At 39.0% G+C, this 19,598-nt stretch overlaps 1 protein-coding gene across 4 annotated transcripts in view; it reads left to right on the top strand.

The window, feature by feature from the left end:
* Raskol (Ras GTPase-activating protein raskol) overlaps window positions 1-19,598 on the top strand; it is a 204,631-nt gene that overhangs the window by 12,660 nt on the left and 172,373 nt on the right. For 3 of the 4 annotated variants that reach the window (XM_076425070.1, XM_076425096.1, XM_076425124.1), the window contains exon 2: window positions 10,879-11,052. The gene's annotated coding sequence lies outside the window, so the exon portion shown is untranslated. Of the gene's footprint in view, window positions 1-7,652; window positions 11,053-19,598 lie in introns of those variants that run through there. The other variant, XM_076425078.1, reaches the window with a different exon arrangement.

The raw sequence follows: 19,598 nt of genomic DNA, 5'->3' as shown, positions 1-19,598 counted from the left end.
GTGGGCATTATACGGTGAAATATTTTGCATAAGAAGAGATATACCATTTAGAGAATAAAACATTTCTATCTTAACCATCTGACCCACGAAATAAAATTATTTAAAATACTATTTTACCCAGCTCTTATTATTTCGTTGATATTTCTGTGCGGCAGGTTCGCTTTCCAAAGTTGCACAATTCTGTATTTAAAGTTATTCAAACTGGGTGGTTTTAATAGGCCACACGCGGGAATTATGAATTTCGAAAATTCTCTTTAGGGCTCTTTTCGGCAGAACTATGTGGAAATCAGGTCGATTGTTGAAATTTTTGAATGTATGCATAATTAATCAGGCGGTATTCCCGCACTCCATTTTTAAATTCTTATCTCCGCTTTGTGAAGTGGGTGATCAATCGTTACTCACAGGAGATTAAATTCGTTTATATTTGAGCATGCTTGTTTGTACATTTTCTTGTATGTGAAAAGACACATGTTCAATACCTACTGAAGTTTATATCTTACTTAAAAGACCTGACAAATATGATCAGTAAACATTTTTTGACTACACATTAACGTGTAGAATCAGAAAAATGCAATGTAAAAACAGTTTTGGAATTCCTTTAAATTCTACAGTCCATTTGACGACATTCGCGCAACCCAAAAGTCGTATCTGCAGCCGGTGATCAATTATTGAAGCATTGTTAACATTCCGAACAAAGAAGATGGTAATGAAAGTGATTGGCAGCTCCATCAGCTGAAAGATGATTGGACGCTTCTCTCAGAGCAAAGTCTCACTTTCTCATTCTGTGTCCCATAAAAACACACACTTATTTTCACATTAACCTAGATATCATTCAAACTGTTTTCCATTAGCTTGTTCACCTTTTTCATGGAATCGTATCTATTCGGAACACGCCCCACTGGCCAACCAGCACCTATAAAAGTCTCGTTGCATCTCATAAATCATTAGACAGCGGATTTTATGCATTTATGACGAAAATGGGTAAGCACAATCTAAAGCAGTGGACGAATTAAGCAGAATTGAGGACAGCAGTGTATTAATTTCAGCTTAATAAGACAATTAAAAGATGAAAGAAATGTTTGGCTCCTGTGTCTTGCAATCAATGCAAACATTTTTTATTTTGCATAAAGATCCGCAGTCTAATTATCATAAAATCTATTCAAGTACCATATTATTATTGTCCTATTTTATTTTATTATATTGGTTATTTCTCCAGAATCGGAGATTGCTTGTTTTGCCACCACTTTTGTCAGTATAGAACAGACCCCCTGTACCCTGGTTCAGCATGTGAACCCTTAGCGCTCGAATGGCGACTCTGAGGCGCCACTAAAAGTTGCTGTACCATTATTAAAAATATTCATTACGTTATTAAATATCAATAATTACTAAACATCTATGTATTGTATGGGATATTCACCAATTTCATATCCATCAAATTTACAAAATCATAGAGAATGGAAATATTATTATGAAAATATTCTTGGCTGGAAGAAATGTTTAATTTTCGAGTTAAAATATCTCCGATGTGCAAAGGGATTGGGTTCTGTTCCTTGCTAAACCTGGGTCTGTACATACTGAGAAAAGTGGTGGCAGAGAAGACCCCGGGCATTAGCACTTTCTTCTCCGATTTGGCCAACAAATATCGCAAACTCGGAGTTTCTTTGGTAAACCGTGTGCGGGTACGATAGCATCGGGTCGGACGCACACGCAGGATCCCTCGACTATCATCGATAGATCGACAATTTAGTGGTCTGCGGATCGTGCACGAGTCACGTATACCGCAAAGAAACCTTGGTCATATTTTTTCCTCTGCCTTTCGTTGCCACGATCTTTCCCACCGCATCGACTCTCTCGCTGCAGACTAGGGGGCCATATTTTCTGCCCGAGGTTCGCTCGTCTCCGCGGTATGAAAGTGAAAACCTGTTATTCTCTATCGTTTCGTACTCTCCTCCCGTATTTGGTCACCGAATGAGATCGTCTTTGGCGAGCTCGTTTTTGGGGCTCCGGCGATTTTTAGCCCCGGCCACACCGGCGATTTCTTGTCGGCCGCGGACCTTGCTCCGCGGAACGATCGATCGATCGATCCCTTCGATCGCTTGCCCCGGTCGTTAACGCGTTTATCCGACGGACATATTGATTTCATTGTCGGCCGAACCCATTATCTTGTTATTACGAGACAGGTGAAAAACAGTTACTCTTCTTTAATGATCTTCCTTCATGATGCTGTGCGCGTCGGTTCTTGCTCGTTCTCGATACAACGTTTCTTTATTAAATTCTTTATGGAGATTCTTCTGGCTCGGCACGGATAAACTGGTCTCTGTGGAAACTAAAAATCGGAGGAATTTAAATGAATTTTTTGTCGTCTAGTGGCTCATTTGGCAAATTGATTCGCTACACAAAAAAGTAAAGGATACTGATGAATGGGTATGCATTGGTTTCGAAAATTCCATTCAATTTTTGTCTTTTGTCTACACCTACCACTGACCGGTTTTATATTTTTCATTTGATAACGATTGAAATTACGAAGTTGCGTACATAGAAATTGATTCGATAAATGTTTTCATCCGATATTGTAATAAAAATTGCACGAGATCTAAATAGATAGATCCTTGGTATTTTTGTAAACTAAAACATTTTATAATTGCCATTTTTATTAGCTAAATGACGTTGCTCTAAACCTGAGGTCGACCTCTAGAGTCTTCTGTGTTGGATTGTATTCTCCACAAGAGCCTAACGATACAAAAGTAAATTTTGTGTGAGCCATTATTCCGCGCTTTGTAGAATTCGAGCGGAAAAAATATTTCATTCACCGACCAAGTATGCATTGTAGGGGAGAGATTCTCTGAGCTCTTTTGAATGGTATCACACCTGCTCCGAAATCATTGTACATGGGGTTTCTAAACCGCAGGTGAGACACTAGGTTCATCGACCTGCCTAGAAAATATGAAACGGTTTTAATAAATCCGATTTAATGAACACCGTTTAATAATCCGTCAAATGACCAGTCTTAGATCGTTTATTTTGCAATTATTGAAATTCTACAGGTGTTTTTGTAGGAATTGATTGAATACATTTTTATATATTCCAGTATATATTATAATAATAATAATATTATAAGTTATAATATATAATAATAATAATAATAATATTATAAAATATAATATATTATTATAATAATAATAATTATAATAACAATAACACTAAAGTGTTAACACTAAACCTACCGAGTACTAAAAACGATTAAAATGTTTCATCTTAGAAAATTGACAAGGTTCTATTTATTTAGATTATGTGCAATTTTTATTACAATATATATCTGCCTCGGTAAAAAAATCTATGGAATCAATTTTCATCTAACCAACTTCATAGTAATTTCAATAATTGTGAAATGAAAAATATGAAACCGGTCATTTGACCGGCAGTGGTAGGTTTAGTGTTAAGGAAGTGGATTTTTGAGACACCCTGCAGAAGAGAAAATAGAAAACCGGTCGAGTTTTTGATTATAGTGTACAGAAGTATCCGGTACAGTGATATTTTTCGTACGACTTCAGCAGCTCGAAAAATGACTGTTCCAGTGTGGAGAGCTCTGCTCTCGATACATCCGGTGTTCTCAAAATGAACTGGTTCAGGAAGAGGGCCGAAGCATTATCGTCGTCACGGACAAGATAAAAGGATATCGTTCTCGTGTAATCTCGCACCTGTTTGCACCCCGGATGATTAGGCAATTTCGCGAAAGGAAACGCGTTTCCTAGTTCGCTTCGGCAGGGGAGCCGAGTCTCTTGCTTCTTGTTGTTACACGTGTGCTGGAGCTGTTCCTCCGGGGGACCTACTTTGCTCTGTATAACCGACACGCAATTTATCATTCCACGAATGCTATCATAGCCCGGGACATTTTCTTTCGACCCTCGGGCTATTTAAAATGCGAAGCTTCTTTCCGTAGACGTCATATTTGTACAAGAAACGCATTCATCGCGGAGGAGACGCTAGGCATTAACCTTTGAAGTTGAACTTCTCTGGAGGTTTTTTTTTCTAAAAATCGAATTTCAAAGATGTACGATATCGAGACAAGTTGATCGTTCACCACAAAAATTCGTTGAAATCAAAACAAGTTCTTCTTTTTATAAAACAAAAACTGAGAAGTTAGGATTTATTATGTTAATTACTTTTTCCAATCCTCTGTCACTACAGAAAGAAACTTTTCAATTATAAATTAATACTATAAATTAGAAATTGTTCAATAAATCGTAAAGCAGAAATCATAACCGTAGAATTGTTCGATAACGATTTCTGATATGGCGAAAGTCCATCAATTATCTGATCATTGACTTATGCGTCATTTTATTTGCGCAATATTTATCGTCCGAGTATTAACGCAAAACAGTCGATCTTTTTTTACACCACGACAGTAGTCGACAGGCATGCAGGCACAATCGATTCGCTACGATCTATGACTCATGCTCAATCGAGTAACCATTTCTACATTTATCATCGATTTTCATTCTCTCGTTGCTTCGAGCGTAAACGCAATTCTCACAGATGAAGGAACGCTTTTGAATATTCCACATCTTTCTCAACACAATATTGACAGCCGTAGAACAAAGTTCGTTATTTAATATCGTATTTAACCGTCATACGCTCCTCGGAAATAGTTACAGGAGAAATCCTCGGGTGATATTTCACCCATTTTCGCTCTACACTTCAATTAATGTTATTGGGAATCTATTATAATATATTTCATTAAGAGTTAATTAAATTCGCGAATTTCTTTATTATATCTTGCAGTTACTACATACATAAATAGCATTTTTATGCTCGCCACATACATTATTCTCACAAATTTCGACTTGTATTTTACAGATAATATAATATTTTAGACAAATACAGCAAGTTATAACACATTTAGAAAGAAATCAAACATAATACAGTATCTGGAAACAGAATATGTGTCAATTTTCACACAAGGAGCGTTAATAAAGCATCTTTTTCATGTATTAGATCAAAACCTCGACACACAGATTGATGAAAAAGTACAGTTGCATACGATGCAAATGAAACAATTTACATTTTTACGAAACGGGAAATATGAAGAAAAACTGCCGAAGACTTAGTACGTAATACGCGCGTATATGAGGTTAAGTTGGTCCTTTATAATCCACATAAATGCATACAAATTGCATGTAGACGTATGTTGTATAATGTGGGGGTAAATGTGTTTACGAGGAAAATGTACATCACCCGCATGAAGTATATCTCACCGCAACCAAGCACTATTAACCAGCAACTGTCGTGGTGTTGACTCCCGTAGACTCTGGAATTTCGTAAATGAATGCTAATCACACTATGTTACAAATCACGATTTAATGGTGAATACTAACGATGCTACAACCAGAGTTGGGCAAAAATTTTATTTAAATAAAAATTTCGAATAAAGTGGATTTAAAACCCACTTGGAAAAAACTCACTTCGTTCGAAATTTTTATTTGAATAAAATTTTTTCCCAACTCTGGCTACAACTCCGCGGAAACCGCAGCTTCTGAGCAATGTTGGGCACGGTTAGGGCCATTCAAACGCTTGCTTCCCCCACCAACCTCCCTTCTTCAACAATTTTGAATTTCATCTACTCAAATTTTTCTATAAATGCATAAAGATCCGCAGTCTCTGCTTACGATGTTCTATAAAATTATACAATCAGAAGTATTACCACAAAAATGCTATACACTCCAGAAACTCATGTTTTATAACTTGAAATAACGATAGGTGTCGCATTAACTTGAATTTCGGACAGTACTCGATTGTCACGTGCATGTAACGAACGTGCTGAAGATGTAAACAATCCTTTACGACGAGAATATTCCTAAAAATATCGTACATATTGTGTCTAAATGAAAATATCGATAACGGGTGTTGCGTGCACAATCTGAAACTCGGAATATCTCGTTTCGAGTGAATTATGAGACAATTGATACACAAAAGATATTATGTCAGCAAATGAAAAAAGATTATGCACCATTGTAGAAAGTTTTTTGAGATTTTTTTACGAACCTGGTCACAGAAGTCACCGATATTGCACATATTGTTGCATATATGTAACAGGAAATTTAATTAAATTCAATTTATATTAATATTAATTTAATTTTTATAATTTATTAATTTAATATTGCTATATTTATTATAATTTAATGTACCTTAAATGATCAGTGAACATATTTTGACCACACATTAACGTGTAGAATCATAAATATTTTGAATTCCATTCAATTCTACAATCTACTTGACTACTTTTACTCAACCCAAAAATCTTATCTGCAGCCTATAAACGAAAAGAATTGTGCACCATTGTAGAAAGCCGTAAAGTAGATTTTTTTGACAAACCTAGTCACAGAAGTCACTGACAGTGACTCCGGTGAGCACCGAGCATGTTTTACCAGCTGGTTTATACACGGGACCCTATTTTCCCCGACGCTTTCCTGCTCCGTTTCGTTAGCCCGCACCTTTTCCAACGGAGCTCGAGCAGGTGCGAAATCCTTCGGCTCCCGGATTCGAGTCACGCATCAGCAGGTGCGACGTGAACAGTTTTAACGAGAACCATTGGTTCGCTGCGACCAGACCGGGTACGGCCGGACCGTATCCTCGAGGAATCACACTGATTCTGCCAGTGTTTTAACTGAACGTTGACTCTCTCCAGCTGGATCCTATCGACAGCACCGAAATTACTCACGAGAGATTGAAAAGACGGGTTCAGATAGAACAGCTATCGATTCGACTCCATGGGAAACGTGAAATCGTTTCCCGGCAAACTATTTCGTCCCGGATCAAGGTGGATTTACGTTGGTTCTTCTGCTCCCCGACCTGCTGAATCTTATTCACTGAGTTAGCACGACTACGGGAAAGATCATCCGCATGTGATACATACTGCGAAGTTTTTACTGGCCGGTTTTTATCGTGACCACATTTTATGCGTTTACGGTCGAATTCAGTCGAAATTTGAAATAGTAAGAAGATTACGGAGGTTAAGGGAGTAGACTTCTTTTTTAACCGACTTCGAAAAAGGAGGAGGTTACTCAATTCGATCTGTATGTGCCTTTTTTCGCTTTTTTTCTATGTATGTTCACCGATTACGCTGAGATGGATGGACCAATCGGAACGAAACCTTTTGCATCTTGTAGAGTATGTTCCCGGGATGGTCCCGCGCGTGCAAACAAAATTTTACATTTCTTTATTAATTACGATTTTATTTGCGAAAATGTAGAGTGGTGATACTGTCGTGAACTCCGCTGAATGTTAGACATTAGGAACAGTAACGACGCGACGTCGTTACCGTTATCGATTGCCGCTTTCAGATATTTATAAATTACGATTTGGAATGTGACGGCTGACAGAGATGAAAAAGTGTGAAATAAAAAAAAACGTTTTAAAAAAAAATTAAACCGACTTCGAAAAAACGCACTAAAAAGAATGAAATAATTTCCATTTAATTTATGTGAATACACACGAACTTAAATACAATACAATCTTTTCGGAGGCGGCGCAAATATATTATTTAAATATAAATATATTAGTATTTGTAGAAGAATTTAAGGATTTTCGTAATTTCCAGTGTCAAAAATTTTCAATTTTGCGCCGCCTCCGAAAAGATTGTATTGTATTTAAGTTTGTGTGTATTCACATAAATTAAATGGAAATTATTTCATTCTTTTTAGTGCGTTTTTTCGAAGTCGGTTTAATTTTTTTTTAAAAAGTTTTTTTCCAGAATTGCAAGGGCGCGGGATTCGCGTTCTCATTTCTTGATACATAATACGAAAATCGGGTTCCTCTGTGGTCGAAAACGCTAGATAAAAGATCGATCTAGGGCACTATCGCCCTCAATAGCCATATTGTTTCGTTTACGCGGCGTAATTTGCATTATTCGGAAGCATTCAATTGCGCATGCACAGTAAAAATATTGGTACAAAATTGCAATAGATCGGAATTGTAGAAAAAATGATAAAAGTTGCATTTCACAACTTTTTTATGTGGGCCTGTATTGAAAATTTAAAAAATACGTTTTGTAGATCTGTGTCGATTAAACATTCTGAAAATTTCGTCAAAATCCGTCGACGTTGCAATGAGCCACAAACGTTCAAAGATGGTGAAAATTGCAATTTTTCACGATTTTCGGCCTCTAACTGCAATAAATCTAACGATTCTTACAACTTTCAATGCCTGTCGTTTTTTTCCCGCATCAACCGATTTCGGTGTAACTTTCACAATGCATATAGTTGACACAGATCTACAAAATGTACTTTTTAAATTTTCAATATGGGCCCACATAAAAAAGTTGTAAAATGCTACTTTTAGTATTTTTTCTACAATTCCAATCAATTGCAATTTTTGAAAAAATTTCTTTTCACATGCTGTAGTAAAGTAATTGCTCTTGCTTTCCAAAAAAAGTTCAAATCGCATGGTCCAATGTTAAAAAAGTTATCGTCTTTTTAAGTGTCCGAATATTTTTGTGATAGAGAGTGTATACTCTATCCAACGAGAGAGCAGTACCGCGTAAAGACCAGTTTTCGTTTGTCGCTGCGCATCTTCGCCCTAATTGGTTCAAGAAAGGGGGGAGGGGATAGTGGAGTGAGAGATGATAGGCTCGCTGCGCCCCCACCATCTTCCAAGCTGCGCGCAACGGTACTGTTCTATCGTTGGATATAGTTTAGCTTATTTTTATAGCTACATGTTGCCGTATAATGCAAATTACGCCTTGTAAACGAAAAAATAGGACTTTTGGGGGCGATAGCGCCCCAGATCGATCTTTTATCTAGCGTTTTTGGGATCATAAAGGAGTCAATATATTATCTTCAAACGCGCGAAGAGAAATTTCATGGAATATTCGTCGGAAATCAATTTTCACCTGACAATAAATTATTTAAACGTTAACGTTCTTGCGGTATTCATTAATTGACTCGTGAACCCAGTTCACATGTACTTTTGTATTACCACAATAGTTCACTGCAATGTTAAATTAAAAATTAATTTATATTGGCTTCAGACCTCGGATCGAAATCAATGTCAATTCACTCGGTACGAATGAGATTCGTTTTCAGGCCTAATGATTTCTCCCGTTAATTGCCCGAGACCGAGTCCGTTGTTTGAAAGTCGAACACAATAGCGTGTGCTGTAGCTGTTCCGTTTCGCTCATGTATGAATTGTTTCCAGACGGAATGGATTCTAGGGTCTGAAGATCCTCAGTATTGTTCCGATATTTTTACATTTCCATATAGTTCTCTGTATGTAGGGCATACTCCACCATTTTAATTCTTTGTGCGCGGCTGGAAGCGTATGGGTGGAAGAATTGTGCATGATGAACACTGAAAATACTGGACAGGGGAATTTTCGAATATTTCAAAAAATGTTCATCTTACATGGATAACTTAGTTATGCAATTTAATTCTCTTCCAACAATGTTGCATCAGCGAGGACTTGCAGAAGTGCTAACGACGTGACTTCAGTTTACGCGACTACTTAGAGCCTTGTCGTTGAACTCGTCCAGGTACATGGACCACTGTTGGAACATAACATTCGATTAGCGTCGAGTAATTTATTTCACAAGAGACAGAATTTGCAGTGATTACTTTTCTGATTAAAATGACACCGAACACGACATAGTTCATATTTAATATTTACTTTTTCAATTCGCGATACTGTGTATCGATTGAAAATGAGGAACATGTTCGGATAATAGTCGTCAGTAGGGATGGGATCAAGTACCTCGCAAACAGGTTTGAACTTTGATTGATTGAATTCGAACTCTCTATAAGTATGTACTTCGAAAAACAGAAATAGTACTCCTAAGTATACTCGAACCTATGCCAGACAGTTTCGAACCTTTTACAAGTACATTGGTAAACGGAAATAATACTTGCAAGTATATTCGAATCTCGGTCGAACAGATTCGAAATTTTTCTTAATATCGTACCGGAAATTCTCTGATTTTTCTAATCATTATTTTTTTTTTTACCTTTAAAATCAATTATGTTGTCCTCTAGTTCATAATTGAATTCAACATGTACAACTATAATTGCATAATCTATCGGAAATATTATTCTTAAATAGTTACGAATTTAATCGAGAAAGTGCTTAAAACATACTATGCAGTTCTGATTTCCAAGATTCGAGTACTACTTGTGAAAGATTCGATTATTTTCAACATCGAAGTATGTACTTACAAATATCTTTTCGAAACTTGCAAGTACTCATTCCGAGGTTCGATATCAGTTTGTATGAAAAACGAGTACTTTTCAAATATAATCATTGAAACATTATTGCTTTTTATTTGGCTTTTTATTGACTCGGATTCGTGAGTACATATTGAACTTGATCCCATCCCTAGTCGTCAGCTAGCTCCAACGTTAGATCAAATCTGCACTGATTTGTACAATAAATCGTGTTGCACATCATCGGCTCGGATAATTATAATCGAGGCTCTACTGAATCGTGAATTGCACGGGCAAATAAGCTCCGAACGATATCGTGTTTCGACTCATTTTAATCAGAAAAGCTTCAGGAATGTATTAGTAATAGTTTCATGAGGAAATAATTATTGAATTAGTAAATATCATTTATTAGTGAAACAAGAAATTAGGAATAGACTGTTCGCAGCTACCTGGCGCCTTTCACGTTACGAAATCAAATGTACTGTTGAACCCGACGTAGTTTAGGGGATCAGAGAATTCCAAGTGACTGCTGGACAAGCTTATTTCGCTCGCACGAATGACCCATGTCGCGCGTGTTCGTCTGCGGAGCCTAAATGAACCCTTTTGTCACCGGTCCCGGTCGGAGGAGCGTCCTTCGGACGACGCGTAATGCACATTAAAATTAACCGTGGGCACACGATCCTCGCAGCGTTGTCCCATTCATCGGCAAGACCGGCTTTGTACGAGGCGAGGAGCGTCTGTGAGGCGACTGCGCGATCGCCTTCGGGGAGCATGAAAAATAGTGTCCAGTGACGTGAAAACGCTGCCGGGAAGGATCCTTGTGATTTCGAAACTTCTGGGCAAGGCTGCCGTCTCCGACGAGGTAAATTTTGCATTTTCTAATTGCGAGACCGTTCTCCGAGCGACATCGAGCCGATTACCCCCAACGGAATCCGAACAGCTGTGGCTTAGGTACTACGGTATAGTGCTCGCTTAAATTTGCCAACTTTGGAATTACACGAATTAAAATAATTAATGCATGGCTGATTGAACACTGGAGTGTGTCTTCCATTTTGTTATTTGAACGTCTCCGAAACTAGTCCGATTTGCGTGGTGTTTGGACTCGTTTGATTCAGAGAAATCTCAAAAACTTGGAAATGTAAGACAAAACTGAATGAATTTGATATTTTCTTTACTGTTCACCTTTCACGTTCGCGGCGAATCTTCGAAGTAGAGGAAGAGCGGGGATGTATGTGTAACAGATTTAGCGAACTTAAGCGAGCACTACTGTACTCGTAAGCTGGGCGGCCGCGATTGAAGGTTCGAAGTAAAAGTGAGATAATGATGACTTGAATACTTTCCAAGCCTCTCGTTAATTCGACCTCTGAGGAGCTGAGTTAACCCATAATGTCTGAAGAGTGGAGAAAGCTGACAATTTTATTAATTTACATTGTTACGGATCGGTTAACGAGTACAGAAGAATGGGATGAAAGTTTATTGTAGCCCGAGAAGAAAATCTCGAATAAAATGGAATTTTTGTGAAAACTGCGTGAACATCGTGAATTCAAATTGACAATTGAATTCGTAAAAATTATTTGACACCGTGTAGGTAGCTTCAGAGTGACTAAAATGCAGTTAACATTAGTTCAGCCAACATTGCACACATCGCCTCGCCGGTAATGGACAGCTCGAGTGAACGCAATTAGGTTTAAACTGAGTTATCCTTCAGACTAATTAATAGCGTTAATTCACCTCATAATTTTATACTTTTAGCGCTCGGAATTAATCGCGATCATTCGCGTCGGCTGAAGGGCGGCTTAGTTTCAACTGTCGGTTGATCACAATGTTTGCGGAGTTCTAATTAACGGCCGCTCATTAGAATCTAGTAGAAAATATTCACTTGGTTCGAACGCAACGATTTCTCGTGTAAATATTCAGCATTCGAACGCACGTAAGCCCGCTGCATATCCTGGTGCAGAGACGATTCAGTGCCGCATGAAATCTCAATTCGTAACGCTCATTTAATTTTCCTCGGGAAGATATTCTCTTCTCTCTGTAAGATGAGGAAAAAATCCTGGCCCGTAAGTAGTCCGCTTGGAAAACTCGCTTATCGTCGTCCAACTTTCTTCCGCTGTTCACGGTGAACGTGCCCAGCCGTAATACTAAACGGGACAAACGTTGATTAAAGTTTCGCGAGGGATATTAATTGTCACAACTGTCGACTGATTGTAAATGGACCGTTTGAAAAACTCCAGACATCCCGGGACGTTCTTTTACAAGCTTTTTCCGCGACGGGAAGAGGGATTTACGTAGTCGGCGATTATTCCATCTTACGGGCTCTTTCGTCCGTTCAACTTTCGTAGTTGAACTGCGTTCGGAAACCGTCGGCCATTCGCTTTTTTTAATTACGAATGTTCATAGACTCTGTGTGTTGTACAAAAAACTGCTAGGAAATCACACTCAGTAAAATATGTATCCGTACACTCTTTAAAACAGAATGTAACTGTCTTATAATTATACCAAATGACCTGATGTTTCGTAAGCAATTAGAAGCATTGGTTTACCGAATGATGTGCAAATAATATTTTCTAAAAATTACAATTTACAAGGTTGCATGCAAAAATGAAAAAGGCACTTTTCAAAGCTTTTTTATTCGGGCCATTAGTAAAAATTTAAAAGATATGTTGTGCGGAAAATATTTTTTGCACATCATTCAGTAAACCAATGCTTCTAATTGCATTAATTAATTCTGTTTTAAAGGGTGGACGGAGACTTATTTTACTGAGTGTATGTAAAAAAATGAATATCTCTCTCGAGATGATTCAACGTTGGTGGATCTCGAATAAAGTTTGAAATAACTCACGAAATATTAATATTTTTGACATAGTATCGCAGCACTTACTGTTCAGAACGTCACGAGGAATTAATGTACAATAATTTGTAAAGTTTCATTTGAAGAACTCAAGGTCTCAAACCTAAAAACTTAATTTCTGAGCATTGTTTCTGAGATCATTAATTTTAGGGTGATTCTATGACAGTGTCCAACATTGACGATTTTCCTGCCGAGCAATATGTGAAGCAGGGTCGTCGGAGTAGCGAAGGTTCGCCCGTATAGCCGAGCAGAAAGATATCAGTGAACGATGACACGGGCCACTACTCGGTTAATTGTTAATGGCTCTATCCGCGGCCCGTGATCCACTTACCCCATTAAACTTGTTCTCGTATTATCGTGGTCGGTTCGGGCGAGCAACCAATTATGCGCGAGTCGTTAGTCGTCTGGGCGCGTGCACTCGCGCGGGGCCCCGAGTCCGGAAATTGCACCCTCCAGATATTTTCCTCTTGGAATTCGCAGTCGTTCGGCCCGCAACTGCCCCGCAACCTCTCGTGGGTTGCGGCCGTGCGCTCACGTTCGAAAGGAAACAACAATTATATCATCGTGCGAGTTATTAGCGCGTCAATCATCCGCCATTTTCTCGGCCACTCGGACCATCGCCGCTGGGACTTTTCCCCGAGCTTGCGATTAATCACGTTCGCAATTATTGAAAATTGCGCCGGCGGCGGGGCTGCTCCGATAGTTTCGTCCCGGAGCTTATTCCAGATCGAGAATCGTTCGACACCGAGGGTTATTATGTATCATTAAAACCGAATCTCTCTACGCAAAAGGAGCACACGGATTTCGCGAGATGTTACTGTGGCGCGTAAAAAATTAACACCCTCTGGGAATTATTTAATTGACGGGCACTGCGTCCCGACCGACGATAAATCGCATTTTTACCTATAAAATATTGTTTATTAGGAGCTAACAGAGAGACTAATTGGCTGCTGCTTGGAGAGACGCGTTTTAATGCAAAAGAAAAATGTGAATAGAGTAAAAATAAGTCGATAAATGTCCCAAATGTCTGGCCGATAAGTGTCCCAGAACTATCCCCACTTCTACGGGATGTACCCCCTTGAGGGGCCATGAAGTTCGAGAGGCCTCGGTCGCCGAGAAGTATGACATCATACGGCTCGGGTATATCGGTGAGACCACACCAATCCAAATGACAAAACGCTTTTATTTTTCATTATTTTTTTATTGAACTTCCACCAACATATTCGTGGCATTTTTCTAATGCAAAATGATACCAAATGTGATATAATTCCGATGATATTTACTTGCGTAATAGATGATGAAAGTCTCGCTGTGACTCTCCGCGTCTCTTTCTTTCCCATACGATGTCCTTCTTTGCGTTGAAAACCTTAATTGCTCGTTACACAAGTAAATATCATCGGAATTATATCGTGTTTGGTATCATTTTGCATTAGAAAAATGCCACGAATATGTTGGTCAAAGTCCCATTAATAAATAATTAGAAATAAAGAAGTTTTATTTTGGATTAGTTATGTTTACACTTCTCGGTCGTCCTTCTCTGCGTTCGGCAAAAGTCAAAGAATAGTATCCCTGGCGGATAGTTGTCCCAGGGCAGTCCCGTGTTGGGGACAATTATCGATAAAATACTGTATTCTGTTAGACGTAACTGGGTGAAGAAATTAAATTGTCAATGCCTCCCCCATTTGTTCCCCCACTCTACCTTCCACAATGTCACGTGAATAATCCGGTACGGGCAGGGAGGGGGTAACGTTTTCCACAAAGCCACGGAGAACATTTTCGCAGATGAAAAAGTTGCTCCAGATGATCTCAGCAATAGTTCCTTTCAAGGAAGAATTGTACAACATTTTCGCAACAGCCTGTACAAGCACAATATTTTGTAACAAGTATGACAATCGATATTGACTATCGTCTGGCTTACCTTTTCTCATAAATAGCACTCGAGCGAATAAAAATGCCACGAAAGTTATAATGAGCAGTTTCACGACTCGTAAAGGAAATCCTTGAGCAGTCCTTGATTACCTGTACAGATATTATAGTGAATTGGATTGTATCTCGGGGTCCAGTTTCGCAATCGTTGATCCGAAAATAGCGGACCGCGAATTAACGCGTGTTCCAGTCCCGGGCATAAATGAAAATCCACGGAATACATTGACGGGCGGATTTGCATCGAGAACTTCCCGTTGTTCGGGCGTGCGAAAACGCAACGGAAGACGGGGCCCGGAAGAGTATAAAGCTCTCTTGTTTCACGAAAGCTCTCGATTTAAGCAGCTTACCGCCGCCGCATTCTCCGCGGCTGCTGGATTTAAAATTTCCATTGACATAACGTGTTTTCGCCGGGAATAATACAACGGCTAGCCTGAACTTGCTATTTGCTCGGTGGCTGAGTCGGCCGTGTCTCTCCCCCCTCCCCCCGGATGAACTTGCGAAATTGTGCTCGCAAAATTCGGCTTTGCGAATTCATGTAATTTCGCCGGAACTTGCGACGCAACTTGTGCTCGCTATAAATTCTTCGTTTGGTTGCCAGCTTCCTACTTATTTAACATTGTACCGCTTAACTGTTGGCAAATATTTTATTTTTCTATGCAGCTCTCTCTTCTCTGCGCTCGCCAGCTTATTCGGTGCGTGTAATTAGAGTGTGAATGTTTACGTTTGTGTAACAATTTTTGACGGAGAAATAAGAATTTAACGAATCTGCTTTAACTTTTTCCTGTTTATTCGCATGGACTATTATATACAAAAGAATAAAATATAATTATAACCAATCTCTGGCTATAATTGTTAAATTATAATCTATCTTTGCCCATCGATTTTATTTATAATTAGGTTGTGGATTTTTATGCAAAATAAAAAATGTTTGCATTGATTGCCAGACACAGGAGCCATATAAAAATTTCGTTCTTCTTTTAATTATCTTATTAAGCTGAAACTAATACACTGGTGGCCTTAAATCTTTTTCATACCTCCACTGTTTTAAATTGTACGTGCCCATTTTTGTCAAAAATGCATAAAATCCGCAGACTAATAATTAGAATGCGGATCTTTATGCAAAATAAAAATTGTCTCCATTGATTGCAGGAAATAGAAACCAAATGGAATGTTATTTCTTCCCTTAATGATTTTAAGTAGAGGAGAAATCACATATCGACATCTTTAATTCTTAAAATATTTCAACAATTTTTTGAATTTCATCTACTCGATTTTACTATAAATGCACAAAGATCCGCAGTCTAATAATAATATTTAACGTAAACGAATGACGTATACATTCAAAATGCAAAATAAACATTCTCTACTTGAATTGCAACAGACTGGAGTGAAATTGAAATTTATTATCAGTCTTAATACGTTCAATAAATTGAAAACAACATAAATCTTTCTATTCTTTTTACTGTTTCAAATTACACCTACTCATTTTTGTCATAAATGCATAAAATCCGCTGTCTATTCATATTTCGCTAATTAATTGATCCTCGCGTGAATTCATAGTAATCTTTGAAGCCTGCAGGCTCGTTTTAGGATCTTCAGGTCGAATAGAAAATTCCGTAAGACATTTGAATGACTGGTTTAAGCTATAGTGGATCACATAATGGACAATTTATTTAACCCACTGGAAATATTGCGGCGTCATAAATGTCCGTTCGAATCGGTTAATACGTTACTGAAGATAAGCTTTATCTACGAATTTATTCGCATCGAATCCCCGGTGTGAATATCGACCAGTATTCATTAAAATTCATTTGCGATCTACATTCCCGGATTTTTCAGCGGGAATATGTATTTACTTTGGTCCCGTGGCTACTGCACGGGTATTTTAGAGGGACGGGATCGTTCGAAAGCAATTGAAAATGGTATATCCTCGCCAGTTTTCAATTAGAGCATACCCGGAGCTTCTTAATCGTCGCGTGCAAAGCGCCGCGCGATAATAAAGCGGAATTCTTGAAATGTCTGGGCGCGCGTTCGGCTTCAATGTAACCAGCTCGTAAATGCCGGGCATTAAGCAAATTTTTTTCGCGATCGGGCCTGCAGCCACCGCCGCGTAAATTGTAACATGAATTACGTCCAGGTCCGGTCGTGTATTCTCCGTAACATCGGGTTCGTTCTTCTTCTTCGTACTCCCGCCATATTTCCCTTTAGGAGTTTCGCCGTGCGGCGCCACGACAGTTATAAACTCTCTGCTAGTTGGAAACCACGCGAAAGGAAGACGTGACAACGGCGAGAACTTCTTCGACGGCCGACGTTTATGGCAACGATCAAGCATGATCCCACGAACTTCGAGAAGCGGACTAAGATCGTTTACAGGTTGTTCTCGCGGACCAGATAAAGAAGCATCCAGAAAATACTTGAACAGCAAATTTTTCACGAGAAATTGTCGACGTTGATTTCGTTAAAACAAATAGTGCAACGATAAACCTCGTCTCATTCTACAGCTCTTGAAGCTTCTGCTTTCACTACCCATCGTTCACTTTAACTTAAGACAATTTCACATCACGTGACAGGTGGAAAACTGAAGACAAATGTCTCTAAAAATATTGACAAATTTTTTCGTGGGCGAATCTTCATCTACATCTTCATTTACAATTGCACAAGAAGCTTGATATACAATTTTTCTTAGCTATTTTGTTAAATGACATAAAGAACATGGTCCTCGTTTATGTTTCCTGAAACGGTGAAAAAAAATCGTACATCAATTTTCGAAGCATCATTGTAAAGGGGAGGCTTCAGCCTTCAAATCTGTGAAAGGTGCATTCACGAAAGAAATTGTTTAATGTTTTTACAGAGGCTTGAATCTGTATAATTTTTTAGGAAAACTGGATCTCGCGTTGAAGCTTTATCAGAAAACCACAGACATCAAAATTAAGTGGTATTTCCCTAAATGTTTAACCCGGATCGGTGAAAACGTCGACCAGTAGAATTGATGGTAGGGAAAGTGGTGTTTTTTCCTGCGCGGAATGTGCGTAGGCCGCGCGTTCGATCAACGGGAAACACTTTTTCCCGCGAGTCGCATTAGATATTCCGCGTAAAATGTGGCGAAGAAAGAGACGAAAGAAAACAGGGGAAGTGGGAATATCGAGCAACGCACAGGAAGCGGCTTTCAGACAGGTAGAAGCGACGCAACATCCGGTGTGGATAACGCCTAACAAAAGGGTATCCTTCCGTTCGCGTCGACGAAATAGATACGGCCTTTCATCGCGCGCTCGGTAGAAAGCAGATTTTCAACGCGGCGTGGAGGACGCTCCCTTGTTTCAGCGAGAACGATCTCGATGCAGGTCGATCGATAAAGTAATCCTGCTTCGTGAAATAGTAGAATTTCTATTCCGGGAGCGTGTCGAGTGCAAGACGTCGTCGAATGCGCTGAATCTGGAGATCTAGCTCCGATATATTTACCTTGGCTACTTTAAATTCTGATTTCGGTTATTTAGCTCCGTGAAATAGTAGAATTTCTATTTTCGAAGGTACGTGCAGCACGTCGTCGAATGCGCTGAGTCTGGAGATCTAGCTCCAATATATTCACTTCAGGTACATACTTTAAATTCTCGATTATTTAGCTCCGCCAAATAGTAGAATTTCTATATTGAAAGCTACGTGCAAGAACGTCGTCGAATGCGCTGTATGTGGAGATCTAGGTCCAATATGTAGCCACTTCAGGTACTTCAAATTATTTAGCTTCGTGAAGAAGCTGAAAGCTTCATTTCAATTATTCACTAAATTTCTAGGTAGAGGTAAAATTGTTAGATTTCGTAGATGCTAGGAAAATAAGAAATCGGAATAAAACTGCATTATAGCAGTTGGCCTAATCCCTGGCATAGGCCTAGAACTCGCGGGAGTCCGAAAGTTCCATGATTTTGAACAATAGTTTACACAAAGCTAATTGAACGAGTTTCATATAAACAATAAAACGTGGTAATCATCATCAATTGTCGAGAAATTGGAGCAAAGTCTTCCTTAATAGGTTGGATGTTTTGTGATCTCGTACAAGAGAATGAAAATGAGAGACACAAATTAAGAGAGAACGTGTACCAGAACATTTTAGGTAATGGTGGCAGTTAGATCCGTCAGTAATAATGAATGTACGCAATTGAATGAATCCACGAAGAGGAATGCCTCTCTTTCGAGCAGAAATCACTCTCATGAATCGAACGTTTAGAAACTTGGCTTACATAAGAGAGAGCAGACTGATTTTATTTAGTGTTCTCAAGTGTGCCTCATACGGCGTGAAACGTAATTTCGCCTTATACATACTATAGCTACCACTGTTGTTTTGGCTTCGACCCTTTTTCCTACGACTTCATCGTGTTATCCAATCGCCTTTCCTTTCACGTTCTTTTCTCTCTGACCCGCCATCTTTCTTTCCCTGGACGAATACGTGTCCCGAGCAATTGACCCAATTTGGCCCCTTCCTGCTCCATTGTGGTCTTTTGTTGCGTCGTCGCGTCGTTTCGATCGGATTTTCGACCGTCGTCGTCGTGCCGCCTTATTACAAAAAGGTCTATCGAACGAGACAAATGGGAGCAAACGTGTCGGCAAATTCTGAAACCGGTTTTCACTTCGACAATATA

Source organism: Lasioglossum baleicum, chromosome 1, assembly GCF_051020765.1.
Source record: "Lasioglossum baleicum chromosome 1, iyLasBale1, whole genome shotgun sequence".
Lineage (NCBI taxonomy): Eukaryota > Metazoa > Arthropoda > Insecta > Hymenoptera > Halictidae > Lasioglossum > Lasioglossum baleicum.
Note: the sequence above shows the minus strand (reverse complement) of the source record. Positions and strands in the feature narration are given on the sequence as shown.